This window comes from Mustela nivalis, assembly GCF_964662115.1.
Source record: "Mustela nivalis genome assembly, chromosome: 5".
NCBI classification, from domain to species: Eukaryota; Metazoa; Chordata; class Mammalia; order Carnivora; family Mustelidae; genus Mustela; species Mustela nivalis.
The window spans coordinates 155,713,108-155,740,104 of NC_139024.1; the positions used below are offsets into that span (position 1 = coordinate 155,713,108).

At 42.6% G+C, this 26,997-nt stretch overlaps 1 long non-coding RNA gene across 1 annotated transcript; it reads right to left on the minus strand.

The window, feature by feature from the left end:
- Positions 1–1,856: 1,856 nt before the first annotated feature.
- On the minus strand, positions 1,857–26,997 carry LOC309865316. The gene is made up of 4 exons (XR_014312022.1): positions 26,682–26,997; positions 25,741–25,829; positions 11,504–11,578; positions 1,857–6,222 (listed from the first exon to the last, which is right to left on the minus strand). It is a non-coding gene; the product is annotated as an uncharacterized lncRNA (long non-coding RNA).

The following is a 26,997-nucleotide window of genomic DNA, read 5'->3' on the forward strand; positions in this document are numbered from 1 at the left end:
TTTGGAAGTGGTCAGGAGGTCTCTGACTGCGAGAGATTTTTTTCAGGGTAGGTGATCCTGGGGCGCTGAGGGCTAAAGGAGGAAGGCTCCGAGTGTGGTTTTAGGACTGCGGTAGAAGTGACAAGCCGCGAAGTGTCCCATTTAAGTCCCTTATCAGTGCCCTGCCCAGTCGGAAACAATTGGTCTGGTTTAAACTGACCGTGTAGACCTTGAGGCCCCCACGTCTCCCAAAGCAGCTCCAATGTCCTCCGCCCGCAAGACTGAGGCCCCCCATTTTAGAAGAGGAGCTGGATTCAGTGAGGAAGGTCCACTTAGAATTTCACACAAAAGACTTCTTTTCAGGTATACTCCCGCAACACGCTGAGCCAGGAATTAAGGTATAGGAGGGGAGCAGAGATTATGAAAACGGGGTACACTAGATAAGGAACAGGAGCTACTCCGGGAGTCTCCCTTTTCCGCAAGACTCCAAGCATCACTTCTTCCGCGTTATCTGTCACTAGCGATAGCGGAGCCCCTACTGCTGTTTCATCTGCCAGATGGAAGAAGGCTTTCCTCTGCAAGGTTAACAGCCTTCAGCTTCTGGCTGCCCTTTCTGAAGGGCTCTGCTTGGGTAAAGTGATGACACAGCTCACGTGTGGAGGATGAAACAAGCAAGCTTCAATTTCATTACTGGCTTTTTTGGTTTTGCTCAAGGTGTGAGGTAGAGAACTTTCAGGAAACAGCCTGGGCATATGTGTGGGCTGGGATGCCCCTTGGCTTTTCTACTTCCTCAGAGACACCACTTCTCTTTCAGTATGTGTAAGGGCTGTGACTATTTTCCCCAGGAATGTCTCTCAACACAGCCCACATAAACGTGGGGATGGAGCCTGGCCGTGGGGGGGGGGGGGGATGAAGGCTGCAGGCCTTGTTCCAGGCACACCAGCCTACACGAAGGGCGGAAACAAAACAAAACCAAGTTGTGCCATTTTCCATTCCCCCTTTTCATCCCTCTTCTGATACATTTCTCTTAAAGCCACTTAAAACCCAGCGACCTCAGCAACCACTTAAAACTCAGCGCCTGCGTGGTTGTTGGTTAAAGCTGTTTGCCTTCAGCTCAGGTCATGATCCTGGGGTCCTGGTATGGAGCCCCACATCTGGCTCTCTGTGCTTCTCCCTCTCTCTCTGCTGCTCCCTATGCTTGCTCTGTCAAATAAATAAAATCGGAGGAAAAAAAAGAAAAGAAAAGAAAAAGACCGGGAGAGACCTATTCTGGTTGGCAGAGCAAATGGAGTGGAAGTAAACTTGATAATGGGAGGAGATTTGGAGCCACCATTCTGACCTTACCTCCCATGCTGGGACTCCAGCAGATAAGGTGGGAAGTTGCAGAACCACAGCCATCTGTGGCTTCTAGTGAGAACTGTGAATTCGAAAATTTCCCGGATTTTGAAGATGAAGGTTACTCACACAAAAAACAGATGTTTTTTGTTGTTACTGACTTTTAGCCCCAAATATCAGCAGTTCAGGCTATCACTCTCTCCTTGCTATTTTAGGTGATGCAGTGCGGGGGCTCCAAAAGGATCCAATATCCACAGCAGAGCACAGACAATATTCCTTCCAGGTTTCCATTTACTTCTCCGCCCTGGCATCAAAAACTCCTGGAATTCTAAAGACGTTCTAATGGCGATCACCTCTACTGGGCCTAAGGGTCACATGAACATCCACTTTGTTTCACTGAGGTATGACTGAAAAAGTGGAAGCAGAGTGTACACCATAATCATTTATGTATGCACTGTGAAAGGGTTCCTGGCTATCTGCTTTATTCTCATGCAAGTGCAGGAGAAATGCTTGTTCTCAAGAGAGTGGAGACAAAAATGGAGTTTTTCAGAATAAATGTTTATTTAAGAATTAAGGAAAAACAAAAACATTAAAGCATAGGAATACATTGACTGAATACAAGTGTCTCGTTTGGTCTTAAATCTTGAAAAAGTTACTCTAACTACTTACCTGAGGTAGATTTAGGTCGGCACTGTCTCAAGAGAACCTCCATCCATCCCAGAAGTTACCTTCTAGTTTTGGCTACAGGCTCCCAAGTGGTCTCTCCAACCTCAGGTTATGCTCTATGAAGAACACCAACACCTTTTTCCCCATGGCTAAAGCCCTCACACTCGGACCTGTCTCAGAACCCCAACTGTTCTCCATTGGAGGGATGGTCCATCCTTAATTTACTTAAAGACTAGAGACAATGACCAGTAAGATTAGTTGAAAGAAGGGGCAAGTCATTGCCCTACCAACGATACAAACTCTGTCCCCTTCTCCAAGTTCTAATGACTAACAAGTAGCCATAAGGACTAACTTTCGTCACCACCATGCCATATACCCAATACTATTTTAAGTATTACAACCACCAAACATATACTAGTGACAGGCATGACCTGCACCAAAGAGAAACAAATACATCTTGCATGTTTTAGCTCACTGGGCAACTTCTCGTGGTATAAGAGCTATTTTATGAAAATTACTAAAACACAACAGATCAAATGAACTTCCAGCATTTGTTTTCTAAAAAGAAAAAAAAAAAGGACCAAAAAAACCCAAGAAAACCCCACCCTAGAACCAGATTCCTTATTATCACTATAAGCTATATCCACTGACCCTAAGATTATCAAGCTCATCAACCAGTCGTTAGGATCAAAGCTTAGAGCCATACACAGGCAGCAGTTGGCCACCTCCTTAAGTCTGATGCCAACACTCTCTCGAGTGCAGGGATTTGTTAAAATAAACCAGAGAACCCAGACTAGCAAGAGTATTTACTCACCAGTCTATCGCCCCAAATACTGTAGGAATCTTAAGCATTTATATTAAATGTCTTTTAATCTGAGGGAAGAAAAAACCCCTCAGAATTGTCCATCTATAATCACTGGATTAATTATAGTATTTCTAGAGAATGTTACAGATAATCATTAATTATTCTGTTAAATCGGAGATAAGTGCTTATCCTTAAATGTCTGATAAACCTGACCACTCCTTTTCCCTTCTAGCATTCAGAACTCTACATTCCAAGCCACACAGATACCTTATGTTGTGGTGACTGCAATCCTTTCCCTGGGAATAAAAAGTATTTTCTTTCCTTGGAAGAACTGAAATAAATGAAAGACATATCATTATGGGGCTTGATTCACTAAAAACAGCAGGAAAATGGAGTGAAAAGAACGCCAGCTTTGGAATGTGGGATACTCAAAATCACGAAGTTTTAGCTCCTTCATGAATGACGCATCTTTACGTGTTTTACTTTGTGCCTCCTCAGGCTTAAACCTTTCTTTTGGTTTCCCTTAATCATTCTGCAAGGAGCTGAAGAGCATTTTATCAGTGAAAGAGACAAGTTATAAAAATATGGGATGCTAGCTAGCGACATCAGGACACGACTGTTAAACTGAAATCTGCGTTTCTGAGTTTAAAAGAAATGAATCTCTAAAGCTGAAATTTCAAATGCCAGTGATCCTCTCAAAGATGTTTGAGGAAAAGGAAATTTTTGAGGGCAATGCCTTAACTCACACTAAGTAAAACGCGGAGTATTCTCTTTATGAGGCTGGCCCTCCAAAGGGGGAACTTTTGGGAAGAGTTCTGATCTAGGGGAACTACTCCCTAGCTGTTCAGTTCTTTTCACTACCAGTAAAAGATTCCCAGACTACTGTCAACACACTAGTCCCCATTCTAGCCAAGAATTAAAAATCGACAAAGGCCGAAGCAATATAATCCTTTTCCCCCAATAGGAACACATGCCACACCTTCTATCACAAAGTTACAGTCCTTTTCTTTATTGGATTTCCAAATTTTAAAAAGTGAAAAGTAAAGCAATCATTAAGTGGTTCAGATAAAAGAAAAGCATCTTTACCTGAGTTACCCATCAGGCCTACTGTGACCTGCCCTAGCTCCTCCCAGAACAAGTTTCTGGGTATCTGAACAACGGTTTACATACTGCCTCCACTGAAAGTCACCTCTACCATATGGGTCAACTGTTACCTATTATATGTACACAGTCCACAGCTCGAGCACTCACTGGCACAGAATTCTCCACAGAGCACTTTCTTTGGGACCCAATGAGGGAGGAGTTTCTAGCAAGGCTTTTTTCAGATTCAAGGGGGTTTTTCACTAATGTGAGTTCCCCGGTATACCACGAGAGCTGTTCATTGACAGAAGTTTTTCTCACTCAGAGACCCTGTAAGGTCTTTCCTCAGATTGGGTTTCTTTGGTGCAAACCCAAGGCGGCTCTCCAACTCATGTTTTTGCCACATTCAAGACAAATATACACGTTTTCACCAGTAGGGCTTCTCTGAAGAGTAAGAAAGTCATAAGAAGCCTTTTACACACTTGCTGGGGTTTCTCCCCATTGTGGGCTTTCTGACGTCCATTGTGGGCTTTCTGACGTCCAGTGTGACGTGCATACTGTCCGAAGCTCTGTTGACACTGAGGGCATTTAAGAAGTCCTCTGGTGTGAATTCTCTCGGGATGCGGAGGGCTTGAGCACTGCTAGAAAGCTCTCCCACACTCACGGCATCTGTAAGGTTTCTTACCTGTAGGAATCCCCCTGTGGGTGATCAGATACAAGCTTGGACTAAAGGTTTTTCCCAAGCCTCAGGGCATCTGTTCAGGTTTCTCACTGAAGTGACTGATTTAAGTGTTCTGTGAGGGTCACTCTCTGGGCAAACCATTTCTCGACTTCCCACAGCTGTATTCTCTGGTCCCCACGGAAGTCCGAGCTCTGAGGAAAGTCTGAGATTTGCCCAGAGCTCTTTACTGGGTCCTCTGACATGTTTTAAGTACATTTCTTAGGGTGTTCTAACTTCTGGTCTGTTCAAGACATTTGTGAGGCTTCTGATGCATGGGGAGGACTGAGCTCAAGACCCTTCTCGCCCATATTACAGAGATATGGTTTCTCACCGAGATGGATTGTCTGATGTTGAAGAAGGGCTGAGCTCTGGTGGAAGCTTTTATCACACACACTATATTTGTAATGCAGCTCCTCGGTCTGCGTTCTCATTTTCTGTTGGGCAACAAAGTCCATGCCCAGGAGGAAGCCGCTCTCGCACGCAGACCACTGATGTGGTTTCTCTTCCATGTGAATTCTTTGATGCACAATGAGGTCTGAGCTACAGCTGAAACTTTTCTCATATTCAAGGCATTTAAAAGTGTGAGTGTGAGTTGCCTGATGCCTGATTAGGTTGGCACTCCGGGTAAAACTTCTCATACATTCCAAGCATTTATACGGCTTCTCACCTGTATGGACTCTCTGGTGTACGATAAGGTCGGATTTCTGGCCAAAGCATTTCTCACAGGCACCACACTTATAGGGCTTCTCCCCAGTATGAACTCTTTTATGAACAATGAAGGCTGAACGGTGTCGGTAACTTTTCTCACACTTATTACATTTGTAGGGCCTTTCGCCAGTATGAGTTCTCTGGTGGCTAATAAGATCTGATTTCCCACTAAAAGCTTTTTCACACTCCAGACACTTAAACGGTTTCTCCCCTGTGTGAGTTCTTCGGTGCCTTATGAGGTTTGTGCTTCGACTGAAGCATTTATCACACTCACTACACAGATACGGTTTCTCGCCTGTATGGCTTCGCTGGTGGACAAGCAGATCAGAGCTCTGACCGAAATTCTTGCCACAAATATCGCATGTATAGAATTTTTTACCTGCATGTGTTCTCTGGTGTCCCGAAAGGGCCAGGTGGTGCCAAAAGCTCTTCTCACATTTGCTACATTTATAAGGTTTCTCGTAATTGTGGATCCTCTGGTGTGAAGTAAGATCTGAGCTTTGGACGAAGGTTTTCTCACACATATCACATCTATAAGGTTTCTCCCCAGTGTGGGATCTCTCACACATAATAAGAGCTAAGTTCTCACAGAAGTTTTGCTCACATGCAAGGCACTGGTATATCTGATCATCTATTTGAGTAATCTCATGCACATGAATAAAAATCTTTCTACCCTTCTGAGGGCATCCATGATAGATTTTCCTCTTCTGAGTTCTCTGATTATATCTCTCTTCTGAAGTGAACATTTTCTATGGCTCTCTCCTAGGGAGTTTTCCACTGGTCTTCTTGACCCATCGTGTTCTTCATAGTTGTTTTCTTGGTAAGAACTTGAAAGACACATCTGTCGTAGGCCTTTCAGTCAGGAGCAGCTCGTCTGTAAACGTTTCCAGCATCATATATGCTGATTCCTTACTTGGTATTTCCAACCCTGTGAGACAAAGAAATATGATTAATACTCCTGTAACTAAGAAAAGAATGCTCAAAGTTAAAATTACTGCAGGGAAGACAGAAATTCGCCATCAGACTCCATACGTGCACTACTTTTGACAGGGGTTGAAACCAATTAGTTTTCCTCTTTTCTAATAGTAAACTAGTGGGACGCCTGGGTGGCTCAGTTGGTTAAGCAGCTGCCTTCGGCTCAGGTCATGATCCCAGCGTCCTGGGATTGAGTCCCACATTGGGCTCCTTGCTCAGCCGGGAGCCTGCTTCTCCCTCTGCCTCTGCCTGCCATTCTGTCTGCCTGTGCTTGCTCTCTCCCCCTCTCTCCCTCTGATAAATAAATAAAATCTTAAAAAAAAAAAAAAAATTAATAGTAAACTAGTTAGCAACACATGGGAAAAAGACCAGGAAGAGTTATTTCTTTTATGAATGAGCCCGGGTGATCTCAAAACCAGGGCTCTTCCTCTTTCCCTGGCTTCAACTGAGTAATCAAGGCAGGCCTCATAGTTAGTAGGCTTGCTCAAGAGGAAAACCGCCTTCAAGGAACCCTGGAGAAGGCAGCCTTCTCCTCGGAAGGTTTAGAAGGAAAACGGTAATGGTATTAGAATTCCCATGGGGAGAGAGAAGGGCTTCTGTGGCTCTATCATCCTGGCTGTGTGATGTTGGGCAAGTTATTCAACAACTCTTCCCCACCTAGTTTGCTCCTCCGTAAAATGGGATTTATAACAGAAATTATTTCACATTGTTGACCTGAACAGTAAGTTCAGCGCCCTGCATCTCGCAGTAAGTACACGGGGTTAGCTCTCGCGCTATTATGATAAAGTTCTGATCACGTGAGCACAAACCCTCCTCAAAAAGAAAAATTCTGACGACTACAGATGAAAGCCGGGCTTCAAACCGCTTTTATACCAGGCTTTTCTTTATACAGTGAAGAGATGTGGGAGAATTTCTCTCCTGTCGGAGGCTTACACAAGTATTAAAGTCCCTGGGATTGAGCATCTTGAAGATATAAGGCCATCTACAGAGGAAGATCTTTCTAACTTAACCGGAATCAGCCCTCTCTGCTCAGGCAGCCCGTGCTCCTCTCCTCCTGGGGAAGCGATGCAGTCATCTGCGAAAGAGTCGGAGATCAAGAAGGAGAGCGAGAGGAGATACAGAGATCTTCCAACTGAGGACCTATTTCCACGGAGCTACTCCGGTAGATGAACTAAAGGCGTCAACAGAAATATGGAAAAGCGGGCGGATGCCGTACACTGGGCTGACTCGAGAGCACAGCACGCGGCGTGAAGTGGGCCTTCCATTTATTAGTCGCTCACAATACACCGAAGAAGAAACATCAGAAACAAAAGGAAGAAAAACACCGTTTTCTGTGTCTTTCGTGCTTACTCTTCAATGATCATTTCCATGTCTGACCCTCTCTTCACACATTCAAAGCCCTTCCCTGCATTTAAGGAGTAAAAGCTGATGACGGTGCTTCCCATGCTACTGTGGAAATTTAAGCAAACCAAGAACAACAGAACACAACACACACGCTCAAAACAAAAACATGAACCACCACTTCTCGTGCTCCCGCCACATCAACCAGCTTCTTGTGTGTGTGGTCAGGCACTCTTTCCTTCAGAGGGTCAGTCGTTCTGGATGACGGACTGCCTCTGCTCAGTCTGAGGACAAGCCTTCTGTCAGTGTCCTCGGTTCCATCCCTTTCCTCCAAGAGGACGTCACCCAGCAATTCTACCCTCCCGGTCCCGCACCCGTTCTTTTCTTCCGGATCACACTAACCAGCAAACTGGCTGTTTCCGCTCTCCCGAAGCAAGAGTACAACCAACGTGAAAACCTCTCTTGCCTGCCTCACCCTCGGGCTGTCACCCCACTTCTCTGTTCCTTTTACAGCAAAATTCCTCAAAATAAATAAATCTGTTCATTGTCTCCGACTCTTGCCTTCTAAGGTTTCCAGAACATCCTCCAACCTCACAATCGTCCTCACCACTCTGCCAAAACTGCTCCTGTTGGAAAGCCCCTAAGCCACCTGCCTCCTGCTTTCCGCTCGGACCCCCCTCCCTGCTCTTCTGCTGAGCACACGCCACTTGCCCTGGCCTCCCTGCTGCTGCTCACACCGGCCGGCTCACCCCCACTTCGGGATCTTTGTACGTGCTGCCTCTCCTGGCTAAGGCACTGTCCCCTCTAGATTTCCAAGGTTCCCTCCCTCGCCTTCCTCAAATCTTTGTCTGGCCATCCTACCTGACGCTGCATCCCAGCTGACCCAACCTACAATACTCCCATCCTTCCCTGTTTTATTTTTTTCCATAGCATGTCAGCTCCTACAGGGCCAGGATTTTTGTTCATTTCATTTGCAGTTTCCCTAGAACCTGACACACAGTAGGTGCTCAACGCTAGAATGGAAGTCCTTATATGGCATCTATGGACTCCTAAATAACCTAGGAAAACTGTGAAATTGCCTGCAAATGTTATTTGGTCTGTGTACATTCTTCTAGGGACAGAGTCCACTGTTCTCCAACTGTGAGTGTAGGCCTCTAGGTCTCTGTGTATTCATGTGCAAGCAAACACTATGAGAACGAACTGGACATGACCCTTGTAAGTGTGATGGACCACAACTCAAAACAAAGCAACTATCCAAGCAGCATAAGCAACGGCCACCTGAATTCAGTGGAAACAATGAGCCAAAAGGAACCAGAAGATGGATGACTTTCTGTTTCACCAATCTGCTGACTGGCTTTCCAATTTCCATTCAGCGATTTGTAAACTCTCCATGTGTAAGGCACAGAGACAGTTGTTCTAATAACAAAAAAAAGTTATTTGTAAGTATCAAAAGAAATCCCAAGGCTCCAAGTGTCAACTCAACCATGTTCTCATGTTTTGGTTTTAGGGAATGAGAAAAAACTGGATGGGGTTGGAGTAGTTTGAGTCAAGGCATAGACCATCTACAAGAAATGTAATGCTAAAACCACTAAGGAGGGACAAAAATGAGAGAAAATGGGATATACCACTGGAAGAGGAGTAAAGTCCACAGCTCTGAGAAGGGGAAGCAGGTGAGCTAAACAAAAATGACTCATGTTTATGTTAAATACAGTAACTCTACACGCTAGATTTCAAATATTCGATCACACCACCATGATTGATAAAACTATTAAAGAAATTGCATTTTGGGGTCCAAATTACAAGTTCCAGGTGACTCTTGTAGTATCATACAAGAATCCCTTGCCCTCCAAGATCATTTCTCTCTGTTCATTTGATCATGGATACCCTAGGAAGTAAGTGTACACACCTGAGCTGCCAGTGGACCCCTGCTCCCCAGTGAAGCCTCTTAAACATAAGCACATTTCTGTCCTCATGATACCAGAGAGTGAACACTATTCTATGTATTTATCAAGATGCTGGGTCTCCCAAGTTCGCCTTGCTGACTCACGTCTCTAGTTCTCAGGGGTTGCCTGCCATGGCGGGCACCGACAGAACACACACCTTGATTACTGAGGAACCATGGGTCTCTGGACCAAGAGTCATTCAAAAGCTACTAACAAAAAAAAAGAAAACAAAAAACTGACAACTGTTAAAACAACAGATGATGTACTAAGTACCAAAGTACATTCTGCGGCTGTCACAATCAGCCCCCAAAGCCTATAGTGTCATGAAGAACCCAGCAGCGCTTCGAACTCAGTGCCCTGCGTCTGCTCTCGCCTTACTTCCAGTCAAACAGGAGGTGAGCAAAGCAGCTGCCTGCAGCTAAAATCCAGACCAACTCCGCCACTCCTCTGCCTGATCTCAGTTCTGGGCAAATCCATCCTCTCCTAAACCGTAGAGTCACCCTGTAATCTTCTTGCTCACTTGCCACTTGAGCCATCCCCAAATTCATTCATTCATTCATTCTCAAAACCAGAATGCAACCACCTCTCACGGTGTCTCCTGCTGCAACCCTGGTCTGGATCACACTCATTCTCACTTGCATGATAATAAAACCTTCCTAACTGGTTCCCACCAGTTAAGGGCTGAGTGGGTTCTCCTCCAATCTGTATGCTGAAGCCTTAACCCCCACAATCTTGGGATGTTACTGTATTTGGAAACAGGATGATCATTTATTTTTTTAAAATATTTCTTAAGTAATCTCTACACCCAACGTGGGGCTCGAACTCACAACCCTGAGATCCAGAGTCACATGTACTACTGACTGAGCCAGCTGAGACCTCTGAAGACAGGACCTTTATTTTTATTTTTGGAGACAGGACCTTTAAAGGGTATAGTTGTCTAATCCAATCCAATGTGAATGGTCTTGTCCTGAGATCAGGACACAGGTATCAGGGATGGCATGCAGGGGGAAGACCACATGAGGACAGAAAGTGGCCATCTGCAAGCCAAGGAGAGATCTCAGAAGAAATCAAACCTGGCACTCTGATCTTGAACTTGCAGCCTCCAGGACTGTGAGGAAATAAATTGGCTGTTTAGAGCACTCAGTCTGTGGCGTTTCACCACGGCAGCCCCAGCACCACTGCCATCCTCCAGTCACCACCCTCTTTACACTCAAACCCTCCACCCTGCTGCCAGTGAACTCCAGATAAAGTAGGAGAATAGGTTCTCCTCTGCTCCCTTCGGTGGCTTCCCCTCCTCCCCCCGCCACCAGGTCCTCACGATGGCCTCAAGACACAAGGGCTGCTCTGCCACCCTGACCGCTGTGCCTCTCATTCACTCTTTCACTGTTCTCCCCGCTCGCTGCGAGGACAGACCCACAATGGCCTTCTGGCTGTCCTTGTTCAAACACTCCCCTTAGGGCCTTTGCCTGTCCTTTCTGGAGTCCCCAGCTTTCTTCCTCCAGGGAAGTGCACAGTTATCTCTTAATTCCCTCAACTATTTCTTCCAAGGTCACTTCTCAAGGACACCTCTCCAGACCACCGGATTCAGAACTGACCTGCCCCCACACCTCAGTGGTCCCTAGCTGGCTCTTCTGCTCGGTTTCCTCCACAGCATTTACTACCTTCTGATACACAGAATAATTTGTTTATTGCCTGAAACACTGCAAGGATGTGTATCTGTTTTGTGTGCTGCTCTTTCTTTAGTACACAGGGCAGCACCAGGCACACAGTTGGTGCTTAATAACCACCTGCTGACTGCACCAGTTGGTCCTTGTCATTCCACTTGCGTCCCTACGGTACAGGAAAAGGATCGGATGCCAAAGGCACGGGAGCTGCTCGGTAGGCACTGGCTCGGGTATAGTCGAGGAGACGGAGGGCACAGCTCTGAAGGCCAGAGGAACTGTAGCTTACCCAGAAGCTAACTGGAAGGAACACAGCCTTGACTTCCTGGTCCTAAGAATTTGGTTTCTCAAGGAAGAGCGAGTTCTGTAAGACACAAGAATAAGAAAAGGATAAATAGTTTCACAGGAGCAGATTTAGCCCCAGGTCGTTTCCCCCAAAGAACCTGAAAATGGGTAAACTATTTTCCTTAAAAGAGCAGTTGGGTTTTCTTATATAATCCCTCAAATTCAATTCTAAGGAGGGTGACCGTAGTCTTAAACCTTCCCATAGAACTTTCCAGAAAAGGGCGAACAAAGAACTTCAACGCCATCCGCACCACCTATAGCTTCTCGGGGCCCGTAACAACATGGAAGGCAGCGCCACAGTCCTAACTCTCAGGGGAGCCTGCACAGGCCGGGGCGTCCGTCTCCCCGCGGGAGCCCGGGCGGCTCTCGCCTGCGGGGCCGTCGCGGCCACAGAACGCACCTGCGCGCTCAGACCCGCGGCTCGACCGTCGGCAACGGCCCTTGGCTGGAGCGCACGCACGGATCGCGCTTCCGGTCATTCACCATGTACGACGGCCGAGGGGACCTCTGCGTCCGCGCGAACAGTTCGGGAGGCGGCCAACGCGGGGCCTAAAGGCGGTTCGCGCCCTCAGACTTGTCCGCCCGTTCGCTCTCGCAGCAGCGTGAACCTGCCTTTTCCAGGTCGCCGAGCCTTCCGTTCCCTCAAGGCCCTTTTCTGCTACGGACGATCCGAAGCGAGAGGAGCTGCTCAGCCCCAGACAGCGCGCGGGGACACGTGGCTGGGGCCTCCCGCGCAGCCGCAGAGCGAAGCGGCCGTGGTTCACGGCTCTGGCGCCAGAGTGAGGCGCAGCAGCCGCGGGCCGTTCTCGCGCTCCCTCACGGGGCACCTGGGACACCTGCACAGAACCTCGGGCCGGCTGCGTGAGGACGCCGACAAGTGAACAGCGCGCAGGCCAAGAAGACCAGAATTCAAGCCCAACGCGAGCGGCGGTGAGGGGCTGCCCCGTGCTTGCTCAGGACGGCGCCCGCCGGACCGCCGGACGGCCTGGAACGAGAAGTCAGGAACACTAAAGCTTCATTCAACGGGGATTTTCCAGAAAACCTGTGAGCTTCCATGGCAATGATTTAAACCTGACTTCAGTGCATAGAAAATGGACTCAAAGATGGAAGAACAAACTCCCTCTGGAGGAGGGACAGGGGACACGGTCAGAGAACAGTTCGGAAGGCGGTAATGACGGCTGCAGCAGTCGGGGCTCCGGGCCCAGCCGGGAAAAGCTGTGAGAACAGGAGCAACACAGCACAGCACAGACCCCAGCGGGCCGGCTCTCGCCGCGGGCTCTGCGGGCTACGACTGAGAGCAAGAACCTGAAAACGGGGGACAGAGGAGGGCTCGTGGCACACCAAACCAACCTAGAGTGTCTGCCAGAAAGAGAAAACCCACTCTGAGTCCCAAGACGTGTTTAAAGTTCTGAGCCGAGCAGGACATCCGAAGGGTCTTAACTCCCACAGACTTACAGGCAGTCCTGGAGTGGCAATTCCTCAGGAAAGACAGTAAAAAGGAAGGAAGAGGAGGAACGCTTTGGACTGCACAGTGAAGGAGAAAAGGAGGAGAGAGAAATTTAAGGTCCTTTAAGATGAAGGGAAAAAAATTTTTTTTAGAAAAAAGGAAAATAAAAAAGGCACAATCCTTGTCTCCACTATCTTAAAAAACATGCCATCTAGTTAAAAAAAATAAAACAAAAAATCCACAAGACTTTACCAAGGTGTCACCGAATTAGCAGTCTTATTAAACATGTTATGTTCTGATAAAACGGACACAATCCAACTGAACACCGGGAGGAGGAGAGAGAACAACTGAAATAACCGCATCAGCCATTAATGGCAGCAGGGGCTAAGGGATACCACTAAAAACTGAACACCAGACAACTGCTGAGTAAGAAAATGGGACTAAGGCATTACAAAAGATCTATGCTCAAAGGTAGTCATGGTAACAAAAATCAAACATTCTAAAAAAGTTTTTAATGAAAGAGCAATGAAAACACAAGTAGCTGAATAAACAGGACAAATAAAATAACATGATCTATTGAGATAAAACATATCAAGTGTATCAATTACATGGGAATGGGTTTGGCTCACCTATTCAAATTTTTCTCACTCAGGCTCACAAAGCAGGACCCAACTATATGCTAAATACAAGAGACACTTAAAGATTCAGAGAGACTCAAACTAAAGGGAAGGAAAAAGGAATACAGGCAAATAGAAATAAAAGGTCTTATATTCAAGATATCAGGAAGAGAAGAATTCAGCCTGAAAAACATAACATGATAAAGGACATTTTTTAATGTTGAAAGCCATTATCATAATATAGTAATGGTCATGATTTTAAACCAAACCACACAGCACTCACCCTTACAAAGCAAAAGCTACAATAGATAATAAGAAATACAGACAAAAACATTAATAATAAAACATACCACTATCAGTAGAAAGACCTATAAAATAGAAGAAAAATAAGTAATGATACAGAAAACCTAGAGAATCTAACCAGTAAATCTTATGATAGCTACTGAAACTTACAACCTAATAATAGGAAGTGAACGTTCTTCTCAAGCACACATGAATCAGTCACAGAATTGTCATATATTATGGCATAGAAACAGCATCAGTAAATTCCATAAAGTGACATGAAACTAAAAATTCATTAGAATACCAAATTTAAAAAGCTCCACCTAAATGGGGAAAATAAAACAACTCTTTAGCAAATGGGGAAATGAAACAAAATTTCTAAATATTGATAATTAAAACTATTACTGATTATAATCTATGGAATAAACTTAAAGCAGTGATCAAGGCTATTCATGGTCTTAAATGATTTTATATCAATAAAAAGAATTTATATCAATAAAAAATTTATATCAATAAAAAGAATAAAAGGAATTAAATGAACAAACTAGATTCTCAGATCAAGGAGCTAAGAAAAAGGTACACCAAAAGAAATTAAGGAAGAAAATGAAAGTAAAAATGGAAATCAGTGAACTAAAGAGAAAACAACCTAATAATAAACCAAAATTCTACTTATTTGGAAAAACTTAAAGAAGTGATACACTACTAGCTAACTTAGTGCATACATAATTTACATAATTATTTAATGTATCTTTAAGTATTTCATATTTTTTGTTGTACAGGAGTGTTCTCCATCTATACTATAGTACAAAGTACAAATTTACAAAAAAGAAAAGGATAAATAAGACATATAAAAAGCCCTACATACAGATAACACATCACTTTGCAGATATCTATACAAATAAATGTGATAACCTATGAACTGTGTTTTTTACCAGACTGTGTTTTTTACCAAAATCACCCCACCCGAGACAGAAAGTTTTAAAACACTAATATGCACAGAATAAACAGAAAGTTGTTAAGGAATCAGCCCACAAAAAGCACTGGATCTAGATCATTTCATAAGGGTATTCTAATAAACTTACAAAGACCAAATAAACCCAGTGCTTCAAAAATGTTTTCCAGAGCACTAAAAATGAAGAAAAACTTCTAGTCTTTTGTGAAATAGTTTAAAGTTGACAACTAAACCTGATGAAGAGTATAAAAATGTTTATAGCCCAGTATTAGTGTGAAAAATACTAATAAAAATCTAAAAGCACATTAAAAAAGTGATGTACCATGACAAAGTAGAAGTTATTCACAGAATGCAAGATCTTTCAATATTAGACAATCCATTAATATAAGATCACATATTAACAGATCTATGTGGAGAAGAATCATAATTATCTTTATAGATGCTGAAGGACCTCACAATAGAAATCAACATCCATTCCTGAGGAAAATAGTCAAGAAAATAGGAATTAATGAATTCTTCCTTTCAAATGATAAAATATATCCTTCAGTCTAAGAGCCAGTACCTAAGTGAGAAAAACTAGTCATTTCTGATAAGATCAGGAACAAGTCAAGAATGACCCAATGACCCCTATCTCTTGTTATTAAACTCTGAACTGAAGTATTAAGCAATGCAATTAGAAAATAAAAATCAATTAGCACTGTAGGAATAGAAAAGAAAGAAAATTATATTTCTTTGGATATAGGAGGGTACAATTAGGAAACCCTAGAGAGAATCAACATTAAAACTGACTCAAAGAAATTCAGTAAGGGAGCAGGATATAAAACTTACATACAGAAATGAATAGCCCTTTTCTGTACACAAATAACAACCAACTATAGTATAGATGGAGAACACTCCTGTACAACAAAAAATATGAAATACTTAAAGATACATTAAATAATTATGTAAATTATGTATGTGATTATGTAAAATGAAGAAGAGGAAAACTTCCAGACAGTACTGAAAGACAGGCCTCTAGCCTGTTTATTTATAAAATATTACTGAAACAAGGTAACTCTTATTCATGAATGTATGGCTCATGGCTTCTTTCTCACATGGCAGAGTTTAATAGTTGAACAGAGATCATATGGCCCCCAAAGCCTAAAGTATGTACTTTCTGATCCTTCAGAGAAAAATCAACAATTCCTGAGCTACAGTTATTACTCAAATTCACTTGGAAAAAACAGCATGCAAGAGAAGAAAGGAAACAATGGAAAGAGAGATTTAGGGGTGACTAATAACCCTCTATGACATTAAAATATGCTATAAAACCTCTAATATTAAGGGACGCCTGGGTGGCTCAGTTGGTTAAGCAGCTGCCTTCGGCTCAGGTTGTGATCCCGGCGTCCTGGGATCGACTCCCACATCGGGCTCCTTGCTCCTCCCTCTGACTCTGCCTGCCACTCTGTCTGCCTGTGCTCGCTCTCGCTCTCTCTCTCTGACTAAATAAATTAAAAAAAAAAAAAAAAAAACCCTTAAAAAAAAAAAACAAACCCTCTAATATTAAAAAAATGTGGTCCTGGTACATGAATACATAAAAAGATAAGTGGAATAGAATAGAAAAACCAGAAACAGATACAAACACGTACAGAAATTGAGTATATAGTAAAGAGTGATGTCTCAAATCCCCCAGGAAAAAAATGAACTTTTTAATAAATGATGTTAGAACATCAGGATAGTAACATGAAAATTGATACAATTTGATCTATACCCCATACCATATACTAAAATCAACTCCACATTGATCAAAGAACTGATTACAAACTGAAACCATATGGTATGAATGAATATACAAATAATATCAGCATACAGAAAGGTTTTTTGGCTTATGACAAAAGATTGGCTATTTGACTAAAAAACATTTTATGTCTAAAAAGAAAAGAACAAAGTCAAAAGTCAATGGACAAACTGAAAAAAATTTGTAACATATATTTGAGATAAAGAAATAATATATCTACTATAAAAAGAGCTTTTAAAAACGGAGAGAAAACACCAAAAACCTGAGAAAAATAGGCAAAAGACAATACACAAAGATTAAAAAATGTTCCTTTAGCATATAAAAAGATGTCCAATCTCACTCATATTTAGAAAAATTCAAATTAAAAGTACACGAAGTAACTAGGAAGAGAGGAACTTCATCAACTTGATAAAGAATACAAGAAAACTACAGCAAATGTTATACTTAATGGTAACTAGAAGCTTCCTAGCTAAGACGAGGAACAAGGTAAACATATCCCTTTCTACCACTCCTTTTCGATGTCATACTGGAAGTCTTAGATAACACCATTAAGGAAAGAGGAGGAAATGTAAACTACAAAGAATGGTGAAAAAAATAAAGAACTGTCTTTGCTTACAGATCACATAGATTGTCAGTGTAGAAAATACAAAATTATCAACCAAAAAAAGGGGAACTAATAAACCAGTTATAGCAAGCATGTAGGATACAAAGTTAATATATAAACGGCAATCATCTTCTTCTTCTTCTTTTTTTTTTTTAAAGATTTTTATTTATTTATTTGACAGAGAGAGATCACAAGTAGGCAGAGAGGCAGGCAGAGAGAGAGAGAGGAGGAAGCAGGCTCCCTGCTGAGCAGAGAGCCCGATGCGGGACTCAATCCCAGGACCCTGAGATCATGACCTGAGCCGAAGGCAGCGGCTTAACCCACTGAGCCACCCAGGCGCCCCCAATCATCTTCTTCTATACCAGCAATAAAGGACTGGAATTTCAAGCTAAAAACAATACCATTAGCACTTCTGCAAAATGAAAGTGAAATACTTAGATATAAATCTAACAAGATCTACATGAAAAAAACAAAGAACTCTGATGAAAGAAATAAAAAAGAACTAAGTAAATGAACAGACAGTCTATATTCACAGATAGGTATACTCTATATTGTCAGGATGACAATTCCTCCTACCTTGGATCTATTGACCAAACTCAAATCCAATCAAAACTCCTGTAGGATATTTTACTGATATTAACACACTGACTCTAAAGTTTGTATGGAGAGCAAAGGACCCAGAATAGCCAGCACAATATTGAAAGAGAACAAAACTGGGAGGACCGACATTACTGAACTTTAAGACTTACTACAATGCTACAGTAACCCAGTGTGGTAGTAAAAGAATAAACAAGTTAAGTAGAACAGAGTCCACAAATAGACTCACATAAATACAGCCAACTGATCTTTTGACAAAGGAGCAAAGGCAATACAATGCAGTCTTTTCAACAAATGGTACTGGAACAACTGGATAGCCACATGCAAAAATATAAAATAAACAAAGACTTTATATCTTTCACAAAAATTAACTCAATATGGACCACAGATTTAAGTATAAAACACAAAGCTATAAAACTCCTACAAGATAACATGGGGGGAAAATAAAGACAATGATGACTTCTTAGATATAAAGCCAAAGGCAGGCATGATCTATAAAAGAAGTAACAATCTGGATTTTATTAAAGTTAAAAACTTCTGGGGTCCTAGGATCAAACCCCTAGTTGGGTTCCCAGCTTAGCAGGGAGTCTGCTTCTTCCTCTCCCTCTGCCCCCCCCACCCATTTGTGTGCAAGCTCTCTCTCAAATAAATACATAAAATCTTAAAAAAAAAAAATTGACCAAAATCCAATACACTAACAATACTAAATTCTAATAAGGATATGAAGCAATGGGAATGCTTACTCATAGCTGGTGGGAATGCAAAATGGTACAGCCACCTTGGAAAGCAGTTTGGTGGTTTCTCACAAAATTAAACTTACTCTTACCATATAATCTAGCAACTGTGCTCCTTGTACTTACCCAAAGGAACTGAAAATGTATGTCCAGGGGCACCTGGGTAGCTCAGTCATTAAGTGTCTGCTTTCAGCTCAGGTCACGATCCCAGGGTTCTGGGATCGAGCCCCACATCGGGCTCCACGGGAAGCCTGCTTCTCCCTCTCCCACTCCCCCTGCTTGCATTCCCTCTCTCTCTGTCTCTCTCCATCAAATAAACAAATAAAATCTTAAAATAAAAAAAAAGAAATATATGTCCACACAAAAACCTGCACAAGGATGTTTATAGCAGCTCTATTCATAATTGCCAGACTTGAAAGCAACTAACATGGCCTTCAGTCAATGAAAAGATAAACAAACTGTGCTACATCCAGGCACTAGAATCTTGCTCAATGCTGTTAAAATGGACATGTGCTATCTAGCCATGGAAAGACATGGAGAAACTTCATAGCATTTTGGTAAGTGAAAGAAACCAGTCTGAAAAGGCCACAAACTGTCCAATTCCAAGTACATGACATTCTAGAAGAGGCAACTATGAAATCAGTGAGAAAGATCAGTTGTCAGGGGATGGGGGCAGAAGGATGAATAATGAAGTACAGAGGATTTTCACAGCAGTGAGACTGCCCTGTATGACACGATAAATGGTGACATACATCATTATACATTTGTCAAAACCCACAGAATGTAAAAAACAAAGAATGAACACTAAAGTAAATCATGGCCTTCGGGTGGCAATGATATCTCAATGTAGATTCACCAACTGTAATAAACATAGCACGCTGGGCTGAGATGTTGATAGCTGGGGAGGCTGGGGTGGGTGGGTGAGGGGTGGCAGAGCACATACAGCAACACTATGTACTCTACTCAATTTTGCTGTGAACCTAAAACTACTCTAAATAACAGTCTATTTTTAAAAATGAAATAGTTGAAAAGGGCATGTGAAATACCGTTTCTCACCTATCAAGCTGGCATACGTTGAAAAGTATGACAACACATTTTGTTGTCAAAACCATGGGGAAACAGACACTCTCATATGTTGCTAGAGGAAAAGCCAATTAGTACAACTCTCTGGAGAGGAATCTGACATCTAATAAAACTAGATATGCATTTAGATCTGACTCAGAATCCTACTTCTAGAAATTTACTGTGAAGATATACCTCCAACAATATAGAAATTTAAAGTATAAAGTTATTCGCTGTAGCAATGTTTTACTTTAAAAATATTTAAAACTTAAATGTGTGCCCATATGTAAGAAAGTGGTTGGACAGACTTGGGATATGCACATATAATGGAGAACTATGAAGCTGTTAAAGAATGAAGAAAACTTTTATGAATTGATGTGGAGTGATTTTCAGGACATATTGTAAATTTTTTAAAACAATGGTATAAAAAAGTATCTACATTTTGTGCAAGAATGAAGTAGAAATAAAAAACTACACATGTATCTGTGGGAGCTTGTGTGGCATGTTTCAGCTCAGGTCATGATGTCAGGGTCACGAGACAGAGGCCCGTATTGGGCTTCATGCTGAGTGTGGAGTCTGCTTGGGGTTCTCTCTCTCTCTCTTTCTCTCCTTCTGCCCTTTCCCCTGAGTGCTCTCTCTAAAAAGGTAAAAGAAACTAATGAACGTCATCATCATCACAAAGTAGGTGAAATGGGAATAAAAGGACAGGAAAAGAGAATTGATGTACACAGGTGCAGGGAGGGAGTCACCCCTCTAGGACTATACATTTTTGTAACACACACATTTTTGCTTTTAGAACTGTTACATTTCACATATTCAATAACTAAATAGACAAGATACTAGAGAGAAATGTTAAAAAGCAATACAAACAAAAACAAGTCTGTTTCAAATGAATAACACCCGGAAGGGGGAAAAAACCAACAAATTCAAATAGTACTTAAATACAGTATTAGGACTACAAAAACTCAAGCTAAAGATAAAAAGAACTATGAACAATCACTGAATTCTCATTAGAAGCAGTGGTGGTAAAGATAAACTACTTAGGGGCGCCTGGGTGGCTCAGTGGGTTGGTGCCTCTGCCTTCGGCTCAGGTCATGGTCCCAGGGTCCTGGGATGGAGCCCCACATCAGGCTCTCTGCTCAGCAGGGAGCCTGCTTCCTCCTCTCTCTGCCTGCTTCTCTGCCTACTTGTGATCTCCGTCTGTCAAATAAGTAAATAAAATCTTTAAAAAAAAAAAAAGATAAACTACTTAATGTACACCCTAGGACTACACAAGTAAGTAAATATACTAGGAGTAAAATGGCACACAGATTCCTCACTGTCGGAGAAGGGAGTTATAAACATAGAAAAGGGAATGGCAAGAATGAACTCTGTAGTGTTTAACTGGAATTAGAAGTATCCGCATGAGGCCACGGTTTTACAGTATATATAGAAAAAACAAATGCATGTATGTGTCAAAGTGTGTTTTTATTTTTCCAGTAAGGTCTGCTGAAAGGTCATAAGAAGAATGAAATCCTAGCAGTAACGAGTATACCACACACTCAGGTCTTGGTCTCTAAACACTATTCTCCACTGAAAGTTATCAGGGCTCCTAGGAGAAATGGCTGATTCAGGGTTTAGAAAGTACAATATGATCCCAGAACATTTTGTTGTGCCAGAGGATAACAAGTGCTCAAAAAGGAGTGACAATGTGCCAAAAGGACCCAGAAGCCAGGCCGAAGGGGCTGCTACATTACAGATCTGTAACAAACAGAGTATCAAGATAAATAGTAACTGTAATAAGTTAATAACACAGTAAGAATCCATGAATCTATACAGATCAAAAAAAAAATGAATAAAGATGGAGAAGGAAGTTTTTCTTCTACTAAAAAAGTCAACAATAAAATGTAGAAGAAATGATGGAATTTTAAAAAATCACCATGTCCAATCAAAAGAAGAATATTTGTTTCAGGTAAAAATCTAGTGGGTGAGAAGTTTATGAGATCAGGATATTTACAGCGTCTGAAAATATCTCCCTACTAAATATTTAATAATTAGAGACAAGAAGACTAACTTCACAGTACAGAAACCTGGAAGTTGGGACGCCTGGGTGGCTCAGTCAGATAAGCGGCTGCCTTCGGCTCAGGTCATAATCCCAGGGTCCTGGGATCGAGTCCCGCACCAGGCTCCTTGCTTGGTGGGGAGCCTGCTTCTCTCTCTCCCTTTGCCTGCCACTCTGCCTGCATGTGCTCTCTATCTCTCTGTCAAATAAATAAATAAATAAAAATCTTAAAACAAACAAACCAAAAAAACCTGGAAGTCATCACCTTAACCAAGTGATCAAAGTTACCATTACCAGTGACATGATGTTAATTTGCCTAACAGAATGTAAAGAATAGGACAGTACATCACCTCTGTGCCATCTTGCCAAAAATGTATAACCTTAATGTATAACCTTAACCTAATTACGAGGAAACAACAGGCAAACCCAAATTGAGGGAAATTCTGCTAAATACACGGTCTAACCTCTTAAAGGGGTAAAATAAAAAGTCAATGGGGCGCCTGGGTGGCTCAGCCTATTAAGCATCTGCCTTCAGCTCATGCCGTGGTACCAACGGTCCTCAGATAGAGTTACACATCAGGCTCCCTGCTCAGTGGGAAGTCTGCTTCTCTTTCCCTCTGCCTCTCCCCCTGCTTGTGCCCTCTCTCTTGCAAATAAATGATTTTTAAAAAGATCTTTATTTATTTATTTGACAGAGAGAGAAAAATCCCAAGTAGGCAGAGAGGCAGGCAGAGAGAGAGGGGGAAGCAGGCGCCCTGCCAAGCAGGAAGCCCGATGCGGGGCTCGGTCTCAGGATCCTGAGATCATGACCTGAGCTGAAGGCAGAGGCTTAACCCACTGAGCCACCCAGGTACCCCTCAAATAAATAAATCTTTAAAAAAAAAAAAAAAGGGGGCACCTGGGTGGCTCAGTGGGTTAAGCCGCTGCCTTTGGCTCGGGTCATGATCTCAGGGTCCTGGGATCAAATCCCACATCAGGCTCTCTGCTCAGCAGGGAGCCTGCTTCCTTCTCTCTCTCTGCCTGCCTCTCTACTTGTGACCTCTCTCGGTCAAATAAATAAATAAATTTAAAAAAAAAAGTCAGGGTTATGAAAGACAAAGTCTGAGCATATATATTCCACGAAGAAGAAAACAAGACATTTAAATGAAATGGGGAATATGGATTGATGTTGGCCAACAAAAATCGGTTTTTTCCTTTTCTTTTCTGAAAAGGACACTTGTGAAAGAACTGGCTCAATCTGAATTAGATAATAGTATTATATGAGTGTTAATTTCCTGACTTTGATAGCTATAATAAGAGAACAGCCTTGTTTTTAGAATATAAACTGTGGTGTATTTTAAGACAGGCATTCTTAATTGGTGTTCTAGGAAGAATGAAGCCCTATAGAAAATGATTTAAGTAACTATTTTTTCAATTCTTCCAAGAATGGTATGTAGCTAGGAGCAGTGTACCTGCATAGGAGAGAAGTTAATTCATTACATACTTTAGGACTTTAGGGCTTAATTCTCTTAAGGCTTTAGGGCTTAGTATGTCATAAGACTTTAGGGCTTAGTTCTCTCATAGTCTGAGAAGAATCATATCTATAACCTGCTCTCAAAAGGTTCAGAGGAAAACGTGTATACGCATAGGTATGTGTATACAGAGATACACAGAATCATAAAGCGAATATAGTAAAACGTTAACATTTAGAACCATGGGCAAAGGGTATATGAATATCCCTTGTACTATTCTGCAACTTCTTCCTAAGTCTGAAATTATTTCAAAAATAAAAGCTATTTTAGTTTCTTTTTTAAGAGCGTGGTAGCTGAGAGTCGATATATTATGCTAGTTAAAACTAAATGTTCAAATTCTAGTATCAGATTATGGTTCAAATTCCCACTATGCTCCTCGGTAGCTGTAAGAACTTGGGTAAATTACTTAACTTCCTTCAGCTTCAATTTCCCCTTTGAAAAAATAGGTAAGATACTATTACATGCCTCATGGAGCTGTCACAAGAACTTAGATGTCACCACCAAAGGACTCAGCTCAGTGCCTGTGTCTCAACACTCAATAAATGATAGGTTCTATTGTTTTCTGAATTCCTTCTTCACACACACAGAAGCCCTGTTTATCGAGTCCCTCCTCTGCACCTATCTCTTCGTTAAAGCCTTGTTCAAAATCCATAAAAAATAATCAACTAAATCATAAACAATGTGATTACTCAGCCAGTTAATGATGAATATGGAGATTATGCAAAAACTAGAAAAACATTTATGGAGAAACAGGAGGAGGAAAAGGAAGAAGTCAGAATCACACTTAAATGAAAATATGCAGGCATATGGACAAATAGCAAGTATAAGCTGGTGGGTTTATGAAAGCTTTGTCTTTTAAAATGTGTGTTACCGCTCAGGTCAAAAGGAAAGCAGCATGGAAATTAAGGATTCTGAGATTGATCAGAGCTTGGTAAATGAAATCACAGTACTCTCTAAAGTCATCAGCTCAGGGTATCATATTTGCCCTCAGGAGCCAAAAAATTGTGGGGCACCAAGAAGAAAATAAATCAAACAATTTAGGAAATGATTTTCTTATCCTAAGTCTTTTAGACGTCAGCACCAAGAATAGACAAGAGTCTGGTTGTCAAATCTTAAAGTAGACTGTGACACTTCCCCAGTTCAAGATATTGTAACTGTTTCCTATCAGACTCAGAATAAAACCCAGTTCTCACTGTTTCATATAATGTGGCACCTCCACCTATCTTTAGCCTCACGAGCCACCTCAGAACTTTTGCACTTGATCCTTCTGCCTGGAATGTTCTTCCCCCAGGTAGATGGCTTCTTTATTCGATCCAAGTTTCTACCTTAAAATTAATTCCTCAGGGTGCCTGGATGGCTCAGTGGGTTAAGCCTCTGCCTTCAGCTCAGGTCATGAACTCAGGGTCCTGGGATCAAGCCCCGCATTAGGCTCTCTGCTCAGTGGGGAGCCTGCTTCCCTTCCTATCCCTCTGTCTGCCTGTGATCTCTGTCAAATAAATAAATTAAAAAAAAAATAATTCCTCAAAAGGAGGCACACCCTGACTACTTAATGTAAAACAGCTGTGCCCTCTTATCCTATTGCATTTCTCTTCATAGCTTCTCACCCTCCAACATTGTGGCATGTATTTTATATCTATTAATTTGTTTCTCTCTCCTACTAAAATATAACTTCCATTATTAGGACTTATTCTTTTGTTCACTGCAATATCCCTAGACTCTAGAATATGTTTGTTGAATGAACGAAGAATAAGAATAAATACCGCAGCAAAATAAAGGACCACCATACTCCTTAGAGCCTCCCATAGCAATGCAACAATTAGGCGAGTAGCCCTGGCTGGTCCACCAGAGGACCCTCCTCTAACAGGTTTCTCCTACCTCATCTTAGGAAGAGACTGCTTCTCTCTTCCATGGTTAGGGTCAGAGTGTGCAGAATAAGCAGGCACAAGCAGAGAAGCTGAGTATAGAACTTCAAAGCTCAAGTTTATTCTTATAGTTAAAGGGTGTATGGGACCAGGAAAGTCAATAAAGCACTAATTTAAAAAATAGCTAACGCTTACTGTGTCAGACCTGAGGTGAGGCATTACCTCATTTACTTTTCATTGACTGCATGGATTACCTCCTTGAGTCTTCCCAAGAACTTTGTAAAATAGTATTAATACCAATATTTGCACTAACAGAAAACCTGATGCTTATGGCAATTAAATAATTACCCAAGAACTCGCAGCTAGTAAGTAGCACAGCCAAAATTTAAATTTTAATTTCCTAACTACGGAGCCTAAGCAGTGGGCATACTGCCTTTTTCTGGATGCAACTCAATCAAGAAGCAATTATTACAAGCCTATGTGACTATGTATGTTGGAAAGGAGTAGAAAATACACTCACATTGGTAGAATAGAATCCAGTTTTATCACTCTGCTATCTCAAAAGGTAAGAAAGAATCAATTCCTTTTTCATTTTATCTTCTCCCAATCCTTCTTGTCCTCCCCCAGTACTCCCTCCCCTCACCTGCTCCAAAATCCACTTTATATGGAAACATACAGCCTGGTATGCCACTTACCATAACAATGAAGACTCAAGGCTGTCTTCCTTTTGGCCTCAAAAGGTCTCAAGTCCATGAGTATTCATAACACTCAATTCTTCCCTTTCCTAGAGGAAAAATCAGTAATGTCGAAATTTATAACTTTTTTATGAAATTTTTATTTTTTCTGGAGCTGGACGTCTAAATATTGGTCCCATTTACTCCCCAGTCTGGTTGGCGTCCTTCAAGCACATCTTCCCTCTTCCAACATTTGCTTACGTACTGTTTCTCCTGCAAGAAGTAGCAGCTACCGGGAGCCATCACTTCCTTCCCAACCAGCACTAGACAAAACATCAAGAATCCTTCTGGATAATGACTAACTTGAATTTCTTAAGAAAGCCCTGAGTCCTGTTTTACTTGTTTAGACTTTTCTTCCTGCTGATTGTTTTTTGTTTGCATTATCGCAACTTCTAAGGTCAAGGACCCATTCTTCTACCACTATACACCCCAAGACGGAGTTGGTAAGCGCATATAGTACAATATTATATATAATGCAGTTTTCTAAACCATAGTTATGAATTGATTGACAATCTTCTGTATATAGATTTGAGTACGACATAACTAATTTCTGTCTTAAAGATGGGGGGGGGGGCTTCATTCAATGTCCTTGGGTTTTCCCCAATATGAGAGATATGGATCGCTTAGAAAAGTGCCGGGTAATGTTTACTATTATTCTCTCCGAGAACAGCCGTACTGAGCTGCTCTTCTTTCAACTTTTCATTGACTGCCTCCCGGTGCGCCGTCAGGGGGGTCGCGGACCCCGCTCGGCGGCGAGCGCCAGGGGCTTCTGTGCCCTTGTGCAGGCCGGGGGGCCAGGAAGAGCGAGGGGGGTGTTGGTCCGGTGCCGCCGCGCCCCTCCTCCTTCCCCTCCCCCGGGCCCCGCGGCCGCGCCCCTCCCAGGCCCCGCGGGCCGCGCTTACCCCGGCGGCCGCCGGCACCGCCCCTCCGCCTGGGACCGCACTTCCGGTTAGTCTCGGGACACTCGGGTTTGGGTTTTCCGGCGGCCGCAGGCTTCGCGGCGGTGGACCTCAGGGCCCACCTTCGGGAAAAAAAGGAAAGCAAACCTGGGGGGCCGACGAGAGCCAGGAGCTCTCCCTTTGCGCGGCTCGGGAAGGGAGTTGGGGCCAGGCCGCCCAGTGAGCGCTTTAAGGGCCGACAAGGCCGGCTGCGCGAGTCCTTTCAGCCAGGCTGGGAAGCGGCCGGCGCAGCCCCGCCTCCGCGAGTCACATGACCACC